Genomic DNA, 21,102 nt, shown 5'->3' with positions numbered 1-21,102 from the left:
GAACCCAAAATGAAGAGAAGATGGTTGCATCCATGAACGGGTCTTTCATTCATGGAACCTTCTATGCGGAAGTTGTGCAGTGTCATCCAAAGAAACTTGGTGCTGGAGGCAAAGGCCTGTGACTCCAACCCTTATATCCTGTGGTGGTTGCCCCATCACCTTGAACAAATCAGTTATCTTCTCTGGCCATTACTTTCCTCAGTATTGAGTGGGCCTACACGTGTTTGCTCTGCAAGGGCACCGTAAAGAGGCCCGATGACTTATTTGAAGCACCTAGAAATGTAACTGGGATGGAGTGCTTGTCAGAAGTCCAAGTCTGAAACAGTGTAAAGAGCAAACTCTTGAAGGTAGCAGGTAGCATTGGTGACTTAAACCAGGATTCATTATTTACATAAATACTACCTGTTGCCTGCTGTGCTCTGAGCCCTGCTAAGGGCAGAGAATTCAATGGGAAACAAGAGAGATGCCATCCTTCTCAAATGTTTGAGACTGGTAGTTTCATGAGCACCAAGCCTCATGAGTCCCTCTCTACCAAGTCAGTTGGTTGATACTCAGTCTCAGTATGGTACCTCAGAGATGCATACTTGGAGATAGGAATATTCTAAATAGAGTGGTACTCTTGTCTCTCTTCAAAGATGTCTACAAAGTTTCTAGATGATATGTACAAATCCCCCACATCATATCATAACCCTTGTTTTCTTTCTCCAGTATGTGGCCAACAATCATCTCTACCTGGGATAGAGTAGGTGTCATCTCTCTTGGTGCGCACTTCATAAAGTTTAAGACAGGTTCTATTTTAATGTAAGCAGAAGGTTTTGATTACTTCTGCTTTTAGTTAAACATTGCTGTCTTGAGGGTTAGTCTTCTTATCTATTTGAACTCTTACTTATTCAACAAATACTTATTGGCTAAAGCCATTTGCTTGAATAGCTTGAGACCTAGGGCCAGCCACAGAGGGGGCTACTCAGGTAGAAATGGAATTAAACCAGACCTCCTTCACAAATCCAAGAGGTGTCACTGGCCTCCTTCCCTCCTGATCCTCTCTGTCTACCATATGGGGCAACTCTGACACCCTCTGAAAGATCATTTGTCACTTCCAATTTCTTTCATTCCATTTCTAGAGCATTCATTTCCAGAATTTTCTCTGTGAATTATTTTTCTTCTCAAAATACGTATATACTAGGCATAAGGTTGGTTTGAAACAAATCAGGTCTTCCACAGAAAGTAAAAAGAGCTTGAAATATGACTAAATAAATAAATAAATAAATAAATAAATAACATCTGCTCAAATCCATCACAGAGCTGGTGAGGCAATGGGAATTCAAAGGTGAAGACAGAAGGGAACAGAGAATAGTTGAAAGTTGTTCTAATCCCTTGTAATTGATTCTTTTTCTCAAGGGCAGAGACTATAAATTCAGGCTTTGCCAGGATGTAGGTGTTCGGCAAAGGAACAGAGAACCTAGCAGAGTGTGTGGTGGTTGGAAAGACAAATTTGAAACTGGAAATCCTCAAACACATGCCCTGTTCTTTCTTAAGACCTTTATTGAATTCTTAAGCTGTGTGGCTAGGAGTTTAAACCACAGAGCAAAGACTCCATCAAACACAATGATTTTTGCAGTAGCTCAGGGAGTAGACTAGGATATAGACCATCTTTAAAATGAAGAGTTCCTATAATAATATGCTTCAATAAAATGCTCTAAAAAAGATAGGGGAGGTGTTTGTGTGTTTATTTTTCTCTAAGTCCTTAGAGAGGAACAATTAGCCCAAATCCCACCAGGGTCTAGGCTGCATCAAGCCTAAGGGCAACTATAGTAAGATCCAGTGTCTGATTCATTTCTAACTAGGGAACTAGCCATCAAACAGAATCAGCTGAGTGACAGTTTTGATCTTTATGTGTAGTGTAATACACTAAGGACACAGACCAAAAGTCTAGCCAAAAACAAACAGCATAGGCAAAGCAATAGGAACAAAACTGAAGATGACCAGATACCAGCGTTAGCATAGTATAGGCCATCATGAGTCAAGTACTGAAGAAAACAGAGAGAAGTGGGGCAAAAAGCCTTAAAAGAGGGAGGCAAGGGAGAAACTTATTAGACAATTGAAATCTATAAAAACAGTCAAATGCCTGAAGAGACACTCAATCAGTAAAAGCTTACATCACAAGCATTAGTACTCGACTTCAATTCCCAGAACCCAAGTAAAACTGCCAGCATGGTGATACATGCTTGTAATCCCATCCCTGCAGACATAGAGACAGGCACTCCCTAGGGCTTGCTGGCCAACTCTTCTGGCTAATTAATTGGTGAACTCCAGACTAATTGGTGAGGGACCCTATCTTAAAGGAGGTCAATAGCATTCCTGAGAATGAGACCTGAGATCATCCTTTGGCCTCCACACATGTATGTGCAATGCACCCCCAAACACATAAACACAAACTCATATGTACAATTTTTTTTCATATAAGATATTTTGTATGCAAAACAATATGCTTTTTCCTTCACAACTCCTCCATGATCCTACCCACCTCCATACCTGCCCAACTTCAAGTTCTCTCTCTCTTTCTTGCTGTCTCTAATAAAATCAAAGCAAACATACAAAAAACTAATAAGTCTTTTTAAAACACAGGTTAAAAAATGATACAGCCCCCCATAAAACAAACAAACAAACATGGAGTTTGTTTTGTGTTTGCAAACCACTCATGGGAACAATCTAGCCCTAGAGAGTGAAGACAAGAAGACTGATTTTTCCCCTTTGCATCAAGTATCAACTGCAAATAGCTTCTTAGTTAGGGGTGGGAATTTGTGATCACTTTGTCTTCTCAGTGGACACAAATTATTTGTTTTTAACTTATGCAGGTTTTGTGTATGTTGTTGCGATATCTGTGAGTGTTTTCAAAATACACTTTTTCCTTGGAGTCGTCCATCATATTTGGCCCTTAAAGTTTTTCTGCCTCTATGTATAAGAGGCAGAAAAAACTGCTCCTTGAGGGAAGGGATTTAATGAATACATCCCATTTAATGGAGAAACCCACAACTGGACAATATATAGAGAGTGAGAGGTGGGGGGAGCATTCAGCTTCTCTTTATAACAACGGTGTAAACTGGCTTCAGCATTTGAATTTTATAAAGCAAGAGATTAGCTGGACAGTGGTGGTACAAGCCTTTAATATCAGCACTTGGGAGGCAGAGACAGGCTGAGCTCTGTGAGTTCAAAGCCAGTTGGTCTACAGAGTGACTTCCAGGACAGCCAGGACTACACAGAGAAACCCTGTCTCAACAAAACAAAACAAAGCAAAGCCCCTCCCCAAAAGATTAATTTACACTAAATTAGACAGCTCATACCTCTGCCTGCTAATCTCTAATTTCCCCATTAACTATCACAAAGAAGTGTTTTAGATTTAAAAGAACTATACTGGTACCATTGTTCATCTGAATAAGAATGATAGAATAGAGAATGGCTAAGAATTGGAAAAAGAAGAACATTAAACAGAAGGAAAGAAAAGGTCCAGAAATGAAGTCAGAGAAACAGTGTACAATGGAGATGAAGGCAGATGAAAGTCAGCATTGAAAAGATCAATGACTTGATAAACTCTTGGCAAATTAATCAAGGGTGTTAAGTCAGAAACCACACCTAATCACAATCAGGACTTGAAATGGGGGGAGCATTAGACACTAGAAAGAAAGTTACTGCACCATTTGAATATATTATATTTCTATTTTATTTGTTTATATATATATGTGTGTGTGTGTGTGTGTGTGTGTGTGTGTGTGTGTGTGTGCTGTTTGCAATCTAATGGACAGTGTTAGCACAATGTCCAGTGACAAATCTTCAAGTGTTTTCCTTGTCACATGAGAAATAAGAAAAAAAAATTCTTATTATACAGAGTAAAAGAATGATAATTTTAAAAAATCATGCTCGGCCAATTAGACAGCAAGATGGATAAAAACTAACCATAAGCCTCCCTAGGTTAATGAAGTAGAAAGGCCCACCCTAGATATAGGAGGTACCTTTACAAAGGGTGGGGTTCCAAATGAGTAAGAAAGCTGAGAAGCAACATTCATTGCTTTGTGCTTCTCTCCACTGTTGTCCTGACTGCCATCTTGATGGGTCATACCTTCAAACCATGAGTCAAAAATAAGACCTTCCTCCCTTAGGCTGCTTTGTGAGAAGTTCTGTAGCAGCCCCAGGAAAGTCACTGACACTTTCTAGAAATTAAATGGCATAGCCCAAAACAACCAATAGGTCAAAAGACAGATTTAGAGAGAAATTCAGAAACATCTTGAGACCAAGGTAAAAACATAGTGTTTCAAGACTTTTGAGACACAGCAAAGCAATTAAAGAAGGAAGGCTATGGCAATAAACCAGGAAAAGAAAATCCCAAGTACACAATTTGATGTAATACCTCAGGGAACTTGGAAGAGAAAAATGAAAGCAAACTAAGCCCAAAAGCCCAATGTTGTTATTATAAGAAATAAAATAATAAAGATTGGAGAAAATAAACAAATAAAACAGAGACTAGAAAAACAATAGAAAAGATCAACAAAATCAAAAGTTCTTTTTAAGAATGGGGAAAAAATAAAAAATCAGAATTGAATGAGACATATTTGATATCACAAAAAGTATGAAGAATCATAACAATATATGAGCAATTATATGCCAACAAATTAGATTAGCTGGAAGAAAAGGATAAGTTCTTAAATCAACATAACCCAGCAAGACCAAACTATGACTAAATAGAAAATGTGGATGGAATGATAATAAGCGAGAATATAGACCTGGTATAAAAATTCTGTCATCAGAGAATATTTCTGGACCTGATGACTTCATGTCTGAATTCCACTAATCATTTAAAGAAATAAATACCATGCCTTAAACACCTCTAAAAATTGAAGAGAAAATATTTACACACTCATTTTATAAGATTAATATTACCCAAATACCAAACTAAGAGTTCAATACCAAATACCAATACCAAATACCAAAAAAATCAGAGTTCAAGACTCCCTATAAGCATAAATGCAAAAGCCTTCAACAACATATGAGTAAGACAAATTTCACAACACATTAAAAAGATCACCTACAATGGTCAACTGATTTATCTCTGAGATGCAAGGATGAGTCAATGTACATAAAACAATAAATATGTATGCTACATCAATAAAATGAAAGACAGAACCCACACAGGCATCTTAACAGGTTCAGAAACGGCATTTGACAAAATCTCACATCCTTTTCTGACAAAACTCTCAAAATTTAAATTCATACCTCAATAGAAATAAAGGTCATGAGACACTAGTCCAGAGTTCACATCACAGTTAATAGTAAAAGTAGAGGGCTGGGCTTGGAGAGACAGTTTGCTGGTTAAGAGCACTTGCTAATTTTGTATATTATATTTTTATTCATTTTATATACCAACCACGGTTCTCCCTCCTTCCCTTCTCCCTATATTCCCCCCAGCCCATCATCCACTCCTCAGAAAAGTAAGGCCTCCCATGGGGATTCAACAAAGCCTGGCACATTCAGTTGAGGCAGAACTAAGCCCCTCCCCATCAAGGCTGAGCAAGGTATCCCACCATATGGAATCAGCTTTAAAAAGCCAGCTCATGCAAGGGATAGATCCTGGTCCCGCTGCCAGGGGTCCCACAAACAGACTGGGCTACAAAACTGTCACTCACATTCAGAGGGACTGGTTAGTTCTTATGCAGGCTCCCCATCTGTCAGGCTAGAGTCCATGAGTTCCTGCAAGTTCTGGTCTGCTGTCTCTATGGGTTTCCCCATCATTATCTTGACCCCCACCCCGTTCATATAATCCTTCCTCCCTTTCTTCAGTCTGGTGCTTGGATGTGAATCTTTGCAGCTGTTTCCATCAGCTACTGGATAAAGGTTCTATGATGACAATTAAGGTAAACACCGATCTGATTATAGGGGAAGACCAGTTTAGGCACCCTCTCCAGTAAAGGTACGGGTCTTACCTGGGGTCATCCTTGTAGATTCCTGGGAATTTCCCTAGCATCGGGTTTCTCCCTATCTCCTTAATGACCCCTCTATTGAGGTATCTCTGTCCCCATGACTCCCTCAACTTGACTATCTTGTTTCCTTATGTTCTCATTCCTCACCCTCTCTCCTTTACCACCCCTCCCCCATACCCAGTTTACCCAGGAGATCTCCACATCACCATTTATCATAGCCACAAATAATATAAAATATCCTGGGGTAACTCTAATCAAACAAGTGAAAGACCTGTATGACTAGAACTTTAAGTCTTTGAAGAAAGAAATTAAAGGAGCTATCATAAATGGAAAGATCTCCCATGCTCTTGGATAGGTAGAATCAACATAGTAAAAATGGCAACCTTACCAAAAGCAATCTACAGAGTCAGTGCAACCCCAATCAACATCCCAACACAAAAGAACAATACTCAACTTCATATGGAAAAACAAACAAACAAGCCAGAATATCCGAAATAATCCTGTACAATAACGGAATTTCTAGAGGCATCACCATCCCTGACTTCAAGCTTGGTACTGGCATAAAAACAGACACATGGACTACTGAATTGACTGAAGACCCTGGCATTAACCACACACTTGAATTTTGATAAAGAAGTCAAAACCATGCACTGGAAAAAAGAAAGCATCTTCAACAATTGGTGCTGGCATAACTGGATGTCAATATGTAGACGATTGCAAATAGATCCTGATCTATCTCTATACACAAAACGCAAGTCCAAGTAGATCAAAGACCTCAACACTGAACCTGACAGAAGAGAAAATAGGTAGTCTTGAACACATTGCACAGGAGACCACTTCCTAAATATAACACCAGAAACACAGACACTGAGAGCAACAATTAATAAATGGTACCTCTTGAAACTGAAAAGCTTCTGTAAGGCAAATGACATGGGAAATAAGACAAAATGACAGTCTACAAAATAGGAAAAGCTCTTCGAAATATACAAAGAACTCAAGAAACTAGACATCAAAATACCAAATTATCCAATTAAAAAATGGAGTACAGATCTAGACAGAGAATTCTCAATAGAAAAAGTTCAAATGGCCAAAAGACATTTAAGAAATTGCTTAACATCCTTGTCATCAGGGAAATGCGAATACAAACGACTCTGAGATTCCATCTTACACCTGTCAGAATGGCTATGATCAAAAACACTGATGACAGCCTCTGTTGAAGACGATTGGAGTAAGGGGAACACTCCTCCACTCTTGGTGGGTGTGCAACTTATAGAGCCACTTTTGAAATCAGTATGGTGGTTTCTCAGAAAATTCAGAATCAATCTGCCTCAAGCCTCAGCATTATGACTCTTGGGAATATGTCCAAAGGGTGCTTAATCATACCACAATGACACTTGCAAAGCTATGTTAGTAGCAGCATTATTCATAATAACCAGAACCTGGAAACAACCTATATGCCCCTCCCCTGAAGAATAGATAAATAGAATGTGGCACTTCAACACAATGGAGTATTACTCAGTTGTAAAAATAAAAAACAAACAAAAACAAACAAACAAAAAAAACAATGACATCATGAAATCTTCAGGCAAATGGATAGAACTAGAAAAAAAAATTCTGAGTTAAGCAACTAAAACCCATGAAGACAAACATTATATGTACTCACTCATAAGTGAATACTAGATGTAAATCAAAGGATAACCAGACCACAATCCACAGCTCCAGAGAAGCTAGGTAACAAGAAGGACTCTAAGAGGGACACCCTGATGCCCAGGGAGGGGAAAATAGATGAGCACTTGCTACTCTTGCAGAGGACCTGGACTTAATTCCCAGCAGCCATACAGCAGTTCACAACTGTAATTCCAGACCAAAAAGATCTGAAGTCCTCTTCTGATCACCACAGGCACTCCATGAACCTGGTACACAGACATATAAGCAATCAGAACACTCACACACATAAAATAAATATTATTTTAAAACTTGAAAGTTTTTCTCTGAAAACAGTTTCCTTTAAACAAAGATGCCCACTCTTACCACTTCTATTCAACATAGTTCTTGGAGTTACAGCCAAAGCAATTAGGCAAGAAAATAAAGAAAGGGCATGTGTGTTAGTCTATTTTGCTACTATAATATGTCTTAGTACTCGATAAGTAAAGCAGTCTGTTTAGATCATAGTCCTAGAGGTTCGAGAGTATGGTACTGACATTGGCTCAGCTCCAGTGAAGGCCTCATCTGGATGCCACAACAATGATGGGAGTGTGTGCTAGAGGGAAGGATCAATTCCATCAGAAAGACAAGAACTCAGAGTAGGAAAAGATTCTGTGGCTGACACAGCATAGGTAAACACCCAGAACATTGCTTTAGGTGAAATGAACTGGCACACACAGAGAAACACCATGTGGTGCTGCTTATATGTGCAATCTAAATTTTAAAAAAATCAAACATACCAAAGGAAGTAATAAAGTGATTACCAGAGGGTAGAGATTAATAGGAAATGTTAGGCAAATCAAATATGGAATTCAGTTAGATCAGAGATCTGTTGTATACCATGGTGACTACAGCTAATAACAATTCATGTTACATATATTATATGCTGAAAATTGATAAGGCAATAGGCTGTTCAGTGTTCTGATCACAAAAAAGCATAGAGTGAAGAGATATACATGTTTAGTAGATTGACTTATTCCCAATCTAATATATGCATATGTATTTGAATGTATCATGCATGTATCAGGCTGTACACTGCAAATAACTTGATTTGTCCACCAAATATCCCGAATGTAATGAAGATTTTAAATGTATGTGAAAGGTAAAACTATATTTTACCTTTAAGAAATGAAAATATAGTGTCTTTGTGACTTTGGGCTATGTAAACATAATAAGCTGCTGATCTACTAGCATGAGCAATTCATCAGTGGCTACACCAAGAAGTGAATGGGTGAATGGCCAATGAATACCCTCCCATCATGCTTATTTAAGCAACCATAATTAACCCCAGTAAGACTCATCTATCTATCTATCTATCTATCTATCTATCTATCTATCTATCTATCTATCTATCTATCTATCCCTTCCTCCCTCTGCCCCCTCTCCTTCCCTCCTCACACAATTCACAATTCTCTCTCTTCCTTCCTTCCTTTCTCTCTCTCTCTCTCTCTCTCTCTCTCTCTCTCACACACACACACACACACACACACACACACACACACACACGCAAACACACACTTTCTATGTTTGAGTTTCCTGATCAGTAAAATGGAGAGAGTGTCAGTATTCACCTCTCAAGGTTGTTGGATTGAGTATCTGAAACAATATGCACAAAAAGTGGTAGGAACAAAGTCAGACACTTAGGGAAGATACAATAAATAGAAGTTGTTGCTGTTGCTACCTCTTTGGATCAATTCTGTTCAGGGAATGGGTAATTATTACTCAATGAAATAGAAATAAGAAATCACAATATAGTCCAAAATATCATCTTATTATGGTCTTAGAATTCAAGACAAGGTTTTTATAAAGCATCTTAGCTTATAAGCTTCTCACTTATGAGTATTCAAATGGAGAAGAAGCAAATAGGAAATGTGAGGCTGCAGAGATGGCTTCCATTAGTAAAGCGCTTGCAGTGCACATACGAGTAAACACCTGAGTTTGGATCCCAGTGTCCTATAAAAAGCTGAATGCAAATGAATGGGCTGACAAGGCAGGGACAGGAAGATCTCTAGGCTCACTGACCAGCCATTCTAGAAGAATCTGTAAGCTCCAGGTTCAGCGAAAGACTGTATTTCAGAAAATGAGGTGAAGAGCAATGGGAGGAAATACTAGACATTGACCTTGATTTCTACAACCCCCCCACACACATGCATGCATGTTTGAACATCCATATGTGCACACGCGTGAGAATGTACACACATCCAATACACTCACTGAACTTGAAAGCTTGTGCCTGGAGGAAAGCTCCAGCAATCAGTAAGGGCCCAACCAAGTGAACCTCAGCACAGAATCAAGTGCATTTCTCAATGGTCTTTTCTTCCAAAAGAAGGCATGAAGTAGGTCATTGAGAAAGTAGAAACTTTCTTGGCTTGAGCAGTGCACGAACACTTCAGTGGCCCTGTATTTTTTTTTTTCTGGAGTATTTCTAACTCCTTCTCAGCTCCACTTTCTGGGAATTCCAATAACTTAAAAGCCAGCTTTGTTCTTGTGTTTACTTGGATATTTTCCAAGTTGAGTATTGAAAAGTGTTGTGAAAGTTAAACTGCATGAAAAAGGATGATAAATCTGTACTGCCTATGAGGCTTGGAGTCAGAGCCACCCGTGTGTGTGTGTGTGTGTGTGTGTGTGTGTGTGTGTGTGTGTGTGTGTGTGTGTGTGTGTTTTGGTGGCTGCCTAATAGCTTTTCTCCCCATCATGTCTCTACCCCACATTACCACACCATTGAGTTATTTATTCAGATTAGTTAAGTTGCCTGAGGAATGGTGCCAGAAAACTGTTATTAGGAACTTAATCTTCCCAAAGGAACTAGAGGATTCTCTAAGGGGGTTGTCTCTGATTTTTTTTTTTTTAGTCTTAAATGTTAGACTCACTTTTGTTTTTCTTATTGAAATGAGAGAAGGATGCAAAATTCCAAAGAGATTGCATCACTCAGTGCAAGTGATGGGAGTAGACTCAGAATCCACCAAAAGTCTCTCCATCCATCAGTTTCAAAGAGTTGGATTTGAGTTCAAAAGAGAAGGGGTTAAGTGAGTTGAGAGTTGAGGGTCTTTCAGTTATATCTCACACAGGAGTAACTGTTGTTTTGTGAATCTGAAATCTGTTACATCCTGGCAAGTGGACATGGGCACCTTCTGAACTGGCATGGGTGAGTCTGGGGACTACCACAGCCTTAGGAGCTATAACCACCAATCCCTAGACTTTTAATTTTATCCATCTTCAAAAGCAAAAGCAAGTTAATAAGGATTAAGCTTTGGGGTTCAGATGAAAGTTGAGATCTCTTGCTTGCCAACAAGGATTGTTCTTAACTTCAATAATTTGATGAACATGCCCGAAAGATTTTGGGATGCCAGAGACAATAAATAGCCACAGGGGGAGGAGAGGGAGATTTCCCACCTGCATGGGCCATTGATGCTATGCCAGTTATAGTGACTCAGTTTCCCTCTATGCAAACATCTTTTTTCTCTTTTCTCTTGGGAAAAGAGTCCCATTACTAGAGTCTTATTGGACTTCAATTATTTATTTAATTTTTCCCAAAAGTTCTCTTGATATAATTTTGCTCCAATCAACACATTTTCTCTGAAGTTTCAAATTAAATAGATTTTCCTGAGAATGACTAAAACATGAAGCTGATCTTTGATAACTTTAGGAACCACCATGACTCTATGTTCGTATATGGGTCGGAGTAAAGATATTGGCCTCCCTTTCTCTACAAAACATTATTGTGTCTGATAGGGGAGAATGGATGGAAAATACAAAATATATGCTAAGACATGTTCTTTCAGTCAGAGAGACCTGCATTTATTCTAAATCATGAAACTCTCAAAGTAAATGAATACTTTTCACCTTTGGGTGCCTCGGCTAAAATAAATGGATGGAGTAATAGTCATAATAATGAAAAAGATGCCTCTTCATGTGGTTCTGTGAGGAATGAATGAGATCACAGATCCGGGACACTGGGGGAGTGCTGTCACTGTATAGCCACCAGCTTACTATAGCTGTTCCTACTACTAACCCCTTCTTGCATGCTGGATTGCTGAGGGAGGGGCACATTTCCATTTCCTAAGTGTAGAGTGAGAGGAACAGGCCAATTTAGTCCCAAATCTGGAGTGAGCTCACATCTCCTGATTTTTCATCCCCTTTTTTGACATGAAGCCAAAACTTAACTGGAGCTTATCCTTTTGCTAATGACAGACAGCTCCAGCCTAAGTCCAGAGGGCCTGACTCAAAGGCTTCAGCTCTGAAACCATGTCACATTCCTCACTCATGTTTTCTAAGTTCCCTGGGAGACAATTTCTGCTGTTATTTTCCTTTGGGAGTTTGCAAGATCTAGCTGTATTCATACCTCCTGGAATGGAAAGGACCATGGTCTGTGCAACCAGAGGCCCAGTCGCTAGGATCTTGCTCTGAGAGGCAGCACAGCACAACAACTAGAAGGCTAGACTCTAGAGAACTTCAAACTAATTATCATTAGCATAAAGTTTCACTCTCAAAAGGAGCTCTGGCTTGGGCTTTAACCTACATATTTCTCCTAACTCAGAATGACTCCATTTGAATCCCAGTCTATTCATACTATTCATGTGGATAGCCACTCCAGCTCTCAAAACCTCTGTTCCTTCTTCTGTAAGTGGAAATGGTAAATAAGTAAATAATAATAATAGGAACTCCTTTGGAGTTGTCTGCAGATTATGTTTCCTGGGATTGTTTTTAGAATGTATGTGCTACTACAAAGTGCCCAGAATAGTGCATGCTTGCCAGACAGTAATGCTGAAGGATTCTGGCCTTGTTGAGAGCTGACCACTTTCAATTTATAGATACATGTGGGAATAATTATCACTATTGCAATATGAAGTTGTCAACTCAAAAACGTGGGCTGTTTCAACTTTGATCATTTTCAGACTTTTTACTTAGGTAAAAAGTGGTCAGTTAGGATAGACCACTACTAATAGTGAGAACTTGGTGGATGTTAAGCCATATTTGTTAGCTGAAAACCACCCTATCTTCCCTCCTTATCTTAGTGGACAGGGAGTTAGCAGAGGGAATAACTTATGATGTATGTTGTCCTGTGGGGAAAGTTGGCTCTCAACTCCCGGAACTTGTCAGTTTTGGCCACTGTAGTAAAATAATAGAATCACGACAGCTTGATCAAATTTTTGTTTGCCTGTAATGAATGATTCAGGGCTCTTCACTACTCTGTTAAGTTTTAAAGTTTTGGGGTTTCCCCCATTGATAATCTATAAGTCTTTTTTCCTCACAGGAACTGTTTTTCTTTGACATGAAGTTAAGTAGAAAAATGACGGGGTTTCTGCTACATACAAATGTCTTATTTCTTCTTATCGCTGTCTGGCCAGAAATTTTATTAATTAATGCCATTTGTTGGAAAGAGGTCCACATTTTCCCTTGTTATTTTACCTTTCATATTTAAATCTTTAATCATTCATCAGTGCCATTGTTATGGGTTGTGTTTGTTTATTTACCTCCAAACAGTGAAGTGGTTTTCCCTACTCAGTCTACTAAACAGCTGGGCTTTTCACCAAGAAAGAAGCTGTGATGCCTTCTTCTGCCATGGATTAGATACCATAACTTCCCTCCTTAGATCAGTTTAGAAGTCTGACTCATCTCTCTAATTATTTTGAGATCCAGTTGCCCACAGTGATACTGATATGTTACTAATACCAAGCTGCCTTGGTATTACTACCATTTTGTAATAATTCTCCCCAAGTGAGAATTCTTTCCTCTCACCTTCTGCAGCTGACTTAGCTACCCATAGCTCTCTTCCTCACAGAAATCTTAGAATACACTTCTCCCATCTCTCAAAGAGCCTTGCTGGGATCAGACCTGGCCTCTTGTAACTTATGGATAGACGTGGAAATAACAATGACTAGTTGTGATGTGATGTCACTCACTCAAATTCACAGAGTTGCTTCTTCAAATTAGAATTTTAGTCTTCTTGGTCAAATAATTTCTAGGACTCTATGATCATTGTTGCTCCTATAAAGGTACTTACACTTGGGGGAGGTCTGGCTTCTAGCTTTTTCCTTGCCAAGGACTGATCTAGGTAGCTCTAACTAAGTCTTTCACTGCTTCTGAGCATAATTTTCCTCATTCATTGAAAGACTGGAATGAAGCTGGTGGTCTCCATAGTAACACAGGTAACAATGACAATGAATAACTCAGACTGAAATGTCACAGTGTGTCAGCCCTGTGCTGAACATTCTCACAGCAGTTATCTCCCATGAGATAGAGGCAACCCCAACACAGAGCTTCATTCTGGTCCACAGCAAGCCAACAATATTTGATAGTAATTGGCCTATTTAGCAGTGAAGAAATAGAAACTTGGAGGTGAGATCATTCAGCCAGGCTTACACAGCTAGCATGCAGCTAGGTTGGAGGTGTAGGAAGCACTTAAAAGGAAAACTCTCTGAAGCAAAGTTATGCCTGAAGCCTCTGAGGATTTGTTAGAAGTGTCAGTTATCTTGTTAGTGGCAGCCCATGGCTGACTCCTGAACACCAGAAGGCATGAACGATGTCCAGATCTCCATTGTGCTGTGCTAACTCCAGTGAGTTACCCTTAGCTCTGACCACATCCATTCACTCTTGTAGAACACTGCTTTCCTAGAAGCCTGCTGGCTGATGGTGGAGTCAGATAACAGCCTGGGAAGACAGCCCACATTCACGGGTCAGGAAGTGGGTGCCATGCAGCCAGCTGGGTGAGAACCAGAGGCTCCCTTAGACAGTACATGGGTGAGGGGACAGCAGAAAACATGTTTCTTCTCTTCCAGCAGCTAAACTGAGAAGGTTCAGACTAGAACATTAAAAGAGTTTCAATTGGGTTTTCCTGCTTTCAAGGATCCTGCAAGTGACAGTCACCTAATTCAAACCAGTTGCCCCAAAGACAGAAATGTAGCTAGCTTAAGCAACTCATGGAGTAGAGCTGGCTTGAGGTAAACTGAATTCAGGTTTATAGTTATTTCGCCAGGCTCTCCCCACTTTCCTCCTCTTGCCCTCTTTTACTTATCATGAGACAATGTTCACATAGCTCAGGCTGCCCTTACACTTGCTGTATAGTCAAGGGTGACCATGAGCTTTGGTCCTTCTGATCCACCTTCTGAGAGCTAGGATTTCATGTATGTGCCACCACAGAGCAGTACTGGAGACTGAATCCAGGACTCCCTATAAGAGGCAGATGCTCTATCAAGTGTACCACACCCCAAAATGCTTCTTCTTTCCATGTTTCAAGCTCTTTTCTCAAAAAAAAAATAAATAAAAGAAAGAAAAAGGAAAACAAAAAAGAAACAGAAAAAGAAAAGAAAATAATGAAAGGTAGATGGAAAGAAAAGAAAAACATAACTTTTGGGAGATCCAGAGCCACATTTTAAGCACCCATATCAGTTTTATAAAGGATTTGGATTAGTTCCTCTTGGATCAGGGCTCAACTCTCAGGAAATAGTCAGGCCACATGACTGGAAGTCTTATAAAATATGAAAAAGCATTTCCCAAAGGAAATGATGCAAAACCTCAAGGTGAACAAAGGCAAGCAATAGCTGTCTACCATCTTTTCAAAACTATTGTCCAAAGAGCCGGTAGAGCAGATGAATCTGTCCCTACAACTCTTGTTTTATTTTCTTGTCATTCCCCCTCCTCCCACCTACCCTGCACAGCATACGCAGGCATCCTATTGGAGCAATAGGACACACTTTTTTTTCCCTTCATGTCTCTGGCCCTCCTTTTCTTTTAGAGTGAGGTCAGTAAGTTTCTAGGACTCTTTCTTTCTGGTCATCCCAGGAAAGAACTGCCTTTCACCTCCTTATTGCAGTGATTAGTTTTCAGAGTAGGTCATGTTGGTCTCCAAGCTGGAGTTGAGGTTATTGAGAGCAGGGATTAAGTCTTGCTGTATTGGTCTTTGTGTGAAGAAATGTGACTCTACAGTAGACACTGTTTGCCCAATATCTAACCCCTGCCTTCCATCCTCTAAACCATGATTTGGAGTTCTGTGCACACAGCTAAATGTTAACTTTTTCCATGCAGCCAGAGGTGAGTAAATGGTGTGTTTCTGGCTTCTGAGAGATCACTGGGCTTGTGCAGGGGTGAGGCACAGCATGTGAAACAGCTTTGCTTTTTTGTTAAAAGGGTCACATGGCTGCTTATCCTCCTCCCTTCCTATTTTGTGTGTGCTCTTAATATTTGACAGTAAAGCAATCAGCCATCTGCCAATAAGAGGATAAGGTCAACAGTCATCTTGACTGTCTTGATATAATGCAGGCACTGAAACCCAGACCTTCAGCCACCTGCCTGCAGAGGTGGAGTCCTGGCCATGTTTCCGCTCAGGTCATACAACACTCCCAGAGTTGCAAAGCACATCATGGAATGAAGAAGCCAATCTAATTCCAGGGGATAGGGAAGTTGTGTGCATGCCTAGAAGATGCATATCCAATGAGGAAACTTGGCTACTAAAGAACTAGTGTGTGAATTGTTTTTCTTTAGTGGCAGCCCCTAAGTTCACACATAAATGTTTACTGACTTGAATGTCTCTAATAACATAACTCTGAAATGCTCCTTTTGGCTCAGGTCACTGTGAAAATTTCATTGTGGTGCAAAGGATGCTTGAGGATGGCAGATAATTCCCATCCTACTTTTAAAAAGGAGACCCTTCATCTATCCAAAGGCACCCTCGCTGATTCTCTTTGTCACACACTCCGGGTCAGAGTTCCCACAATCCGTGCTCTACATTTCATGGGAGCATGAGTTTCTACTGTGCTTTCTTCATTTAAGACTCACTGACTTCTTCTGCGCCTTCCCCAGCCCATGTCTCTTAGAACAGCTGCTGTTTCATCTCCCTCGGGTCCCACCACATCCAAATATTTCCTGAAAACCCTTTTCTTTCAATTAAAAAAAAATGCAATGGAGCCAGGCATTAATTCCAGCCCTCAGGAGGCAGAGGCAGAGGCAGAGGCAGAGGCAGAGGCAGAGGCAGAGGCAGAGGCAGAGGCAGAGGCAGAGGCAGAGGCAGAGGCAGAGGCAGAGGCAGAGGCAGAGGCAGAGGCAGAGGCAGAGGCAGAGGCAGAGGCAGAGGCAGAGGCAGAGGCAGAGGCAAGGCAGAAGTGAAAGAGACAGAGACAGAACCTGTGAATTTGAAGCCACCCAGGGGTACATATGAAACCCTGTCTCAAAAGAAATAATGGCAAAAAATGTTGATGTAGGCTGAAAACTTTCTGCATGTGAATCCAAATTGCAGAACCGCCATTGACCTGTAAGGTCACTCAATATTCTGAGCTTCACTTTCCTCACCTGGAAAAGGGTTTCTGTGGCCTCTGGGGTTCATTGTGTAGGTTAAACAAAGTAACACAAGTGTAGTGAGATGTTAATATTAACTAGCCATCACCATTCTCATGGTTGGAAGATACTTAGTAAAGTATACTACAGGCCTGTTGTGAGTAGGAGTCATTAAAGGTGGCCCACTTTCTTGTTACAATGTATCTACCACGTGATGAGAATCAGCCTCATCCAGGGGGCAGCATCTAAGTCAGTGGCCAATAAATGTTTGTTGAATTCATCATTAAACCCTATATTCTCCTAGTTCTTCCACATTCCAGAACATGATCACATCTGAATTACAAGTGGAATTCAGTTCTGGAGATTAGTTGTGACAGAAAGAAGGTCTGCCACCATGGAGTTAGGTGACACTTTCCCCACGGAGTACTAACTGTGCTGCTTCCTGGACGCTGCCTTGGAGCCTCCTCTACAGACAAGCAGACAATGTCCTCAGCGGATAATGCAACCTGGACACCAAATGACTGCATAAGAAGGAAGTCTCCACTTAGCCAGTACTCAGTCCCTACTATGCGACAGCCACAGCTGAGGATACAGAAATTTGATGGCCTGGGGTCGGCACAGACTCCTGGTTAAGAATCAGATAAATGCTGTCTCATCCAGATTTTTCTTCTGTAGTGTTGTGCTGAAATATTTTCTGGGTCAAACCTTAACGATGAAGGAGGTGAAGGGATGAGGAGGAGGAGAAAGGAGGACAAAGAGGGAACACGGCTCATGTTTCTATATATAACATCTTAGGGTTCCATATGTGAAATTTGCTTTGTGCCTATGGGGTGGATGACCACTCACTGTGTGGGCTCACCGGTGAGTTAAACCCAAGTCAGGAGCCGTGATGGCCAGTGCAGAAGTGGGAGGAGTTGAAATGGTTCCTGGACACTAGGATCAGCCTGGCCAGGATGGAGTTCTGACTCTGTTACTTACAAGCTGGATGATTTTAGCTCCACCATATCTATGCCCTATGTGATAATGAAGGTAAGTTTATCATAACAGCAATGACTCTAAATGGCATTGTGCTGAGTGAAAGAAGCCAGGGCGACAGTACACATGTGTCAGGTGATGCCTCTCAGTTGGTAGAGTGTTCACCGAGCAAGCACAAAGCCCTGGGTTCTGCCCTCAGCCCTGCATAAAGCTGAGAGTGTAGTGGTACATGCTTGTTATACTAGCACCTGAGAGGTAGGCATAAGGAGGACCAGAATCCAACGTCCTCCTTAGCTGCATATATATGGTTCAAGGCAAGCTTGGGCTGCAAGAGACCCTCTCTCAACAACAAGGACATGAAAACTGGTTTAGCCTGAGGGTGGAGGGGCAGGACTACTATAAACAGGTATGGGGACACTTTGGGAGGATGGAATTGATCCTTATTTTAGTTGTGATGTGGTTAAATGTCTGCAAATATGTATTCAAATTTAAATTATATTTCAATAAAAGTAAATTTAAAATAAGCAACTCATAGGCTTTTATGACCATTTAATTAAATACTACTAGGAACACTGTTGGGAATAGTAAGCCCTTCCTGCACATTGCCTTAGCTATCACTTAATTACTCATGTCTGGGGGACCACAAGAATCTTCCAAATGCTGGGTGAGAACTCTGAAAATCTCATATGAATTAAAACTCTGAAAATCTCATATGAATTCCGAAGCAACAGCACCTCACCGAGCTCTCAGTGGGAGATGACATCTTCAGTTCATTAGACTAGAAATAATTGCTTTCTAGTTGTCATAAAGCAGAGCTAAGATGGCAATTAGTCTGTAGTATTGTCTTGCTGTGAGAACATAAATTATTTATTTAAAAATTCAAAAAAATACAATGATTAGTCTCCTACCCCCCACCCCATTTTCAGGATGGATCCAACGTTGTATGATGTCTGCAATTTGAGGAATTTCTGAAGTTGTTTCTGTCTCAAAACTTAAGCCATGTTAGCCACTCAAGCTTGGTACTCTAATCTCAGGCCCTGTTAGCCACTTGAAGTTTAGAGAGATGACTAGAAAGAGAAGGACCATGGGTTTACATCTTGCTCCCTGCCTATGGACCATCATCTCCATGCTCCTCTCAGGGCTCCACTTGAGGTCTGATGTTGAATTTTAAGCTGTCACCTAATGCTAAGTGACCAAGACTCTCACATCTCTGCTTTAGTCTCCTTGTCTGTGAATGGAAAGAAAGAGACTTGGAAATCTAAAAAGCTTTTCAAAAAATCTAAATCTATATGTGTATGTTCCCCTCTCCGTGTGTGTGTGTGTGTGTTCATTTCTCTGTGTGTGTGGGCACATGTATGCCGCCATATGTGTGAGAACAATCTTAGGTGTCAGTCCTCACAATGTCTCTTGTTTGCAGCTGTATGTGGCATGCTAGCTGCCCATGAACTTCTGGGGATTCTCCTGTCTCTGCCTCCCAGATCGCCATAGGTATACTGGAATTACAGACTCACGCTGTATGTAGCATCGTCTGGCTTTAAAAGGGTTCTCTGGGATTCAAACCCAGATCCTCACAATTGCTTAGCAGGGGCTTAATCCACTGAGTCTTCTCCTCAGCATTAGAACTTTCCAGAAGCCAATTTCTAGAATTCTACAATCCACAGAATAAAGTTATCATGTCTACCATCTATCATGGGAATTTCCCCAGCTGTACAATGGGACAATACTGTACACTACCACTGGCTATTTGTGAAGACCAAATGAAATATCTGAAAGAACTTAATATCACTTCTGGTCCAGTAAGTTTTTCCTTCCTCTCCCCTTTCACCATCACTGTCTCCCTTCTCCTTTGTGTGTAAATAATTATAATATACTTTTAATAGTTCATGCTTTTTCTTCCCTTTGTCCAGAAAACACATCTGGTCTTGCATCTTCTATGTGTGTGCCAAGGGCTCCTGTATGGTGAGATGCTAGTTGCTCATTAGAATACAGATTAAATAGGTTTGCAATGATGACAAAGCCAAAAGAGCCCAGCATGCTAAAACTAATCTCTTGATTCTTAAAATCTAAGTCATCTTCTGAAAATTTATTCATTCCTGTCATTCACCTCATCCATTTGTTTACTTGCAATTTCTGAGTCTTTCTGTGTGCTAAGCCTAGTACTAGGCAGGGAGGATACAGACAAAAGCCAGATACTATAGTTAAGCTCAAAAGGCTCTGGGTAAATGGGAAGAGAGAGAGGCCAGGTTGTACAGAACTTGTACAGAACACACTGAAGGACACACAAGGGTGAACTGGGTTCTCGCAGGGCAGAGACAGGAAAGGCTGCTCTGAAAAGTGGAGGTGTGGAGGCCAGACAAGTCATGCCTATCTGAGAGGTGGGAAAAGGACAGCTGGAATGAGGCAGCTGGACAGAAGGAGGAGCTAGTGGTATTACATAGCACAATAGGCCACTATGATTGACAGAAACTGTATATTTCAAAAATAGCCATCAGAGAGGAGTTAGAGTGTTCCTAGCAAAGAAATGATGAGTGTCTGAGGCGATGGGTCTGCCTTGTTCTGATCGTTACATATTGCAAGTGTGTATTAAAATATCACACTGTGTCCATAAATATATACAATTATTACTTGTCAGAAATCTAAAATCTATCTAAAAGGAAAACAAACAAACAAATGAAGAGAGGGTGTGCAGAGGCAACAACACACCAAGGCCCGCATGTGTGTGATTGTCCTGTATAACCTAGAAAACACATCAAAGTCACTGAGGTCAGAGTAGATGGCCTAGATGGGGAATCTTTAAGCAAAGCTGACCTGCTTGGGAAAGGAGGACATCAGTGTTGCACAGCTGCTGGTGACAATAGAAGTCGACCAAGTCTCAACTCTACTGCCAGTTATTCATGCTTGCACGTCATAGCTCTTTGTCCTTGATGGTTTGGCCATGGTTCTTCAGATGGTTCCAGGGACTCAGCCTTGATTATATCAGTTTCTTCCATATCTAGCACTAGTCCAAAGCACATGGTGGAAGGCATTGTTTTGAATGCCAAGATCTTCACTGGGCTTTTCTCAGAAATGGGGCCAGATTTCTCATGGCTTGGGTGCAGGATGAAGAAATAAGCTGGTCTTGTGATGATGATGACCCACAATTTCTTTGGTAGGGTGAGATGAACTGTCAATGAGGAAAACAAGA

This window comes from Phodopus roborovskii, unplaced genomic scaffold (assembly GCF_943737965.1).
Source record: "Phodopus roborovskii unplaced genomic scaffold, PHOROB, whole genome shotgun sequence".
In the NCBI taxonomy this organism is placed as follows: Eukaryota; Metazoa; Chordata; class Mammalia; order Rodentia; family Cricetidae; genus Phodopus; species Phodopus roborovskii.
The sequence above is the reverse complement of the archived record's forward strand: the minus strand, read 5'-3'. Positions refer to the sequence as shown.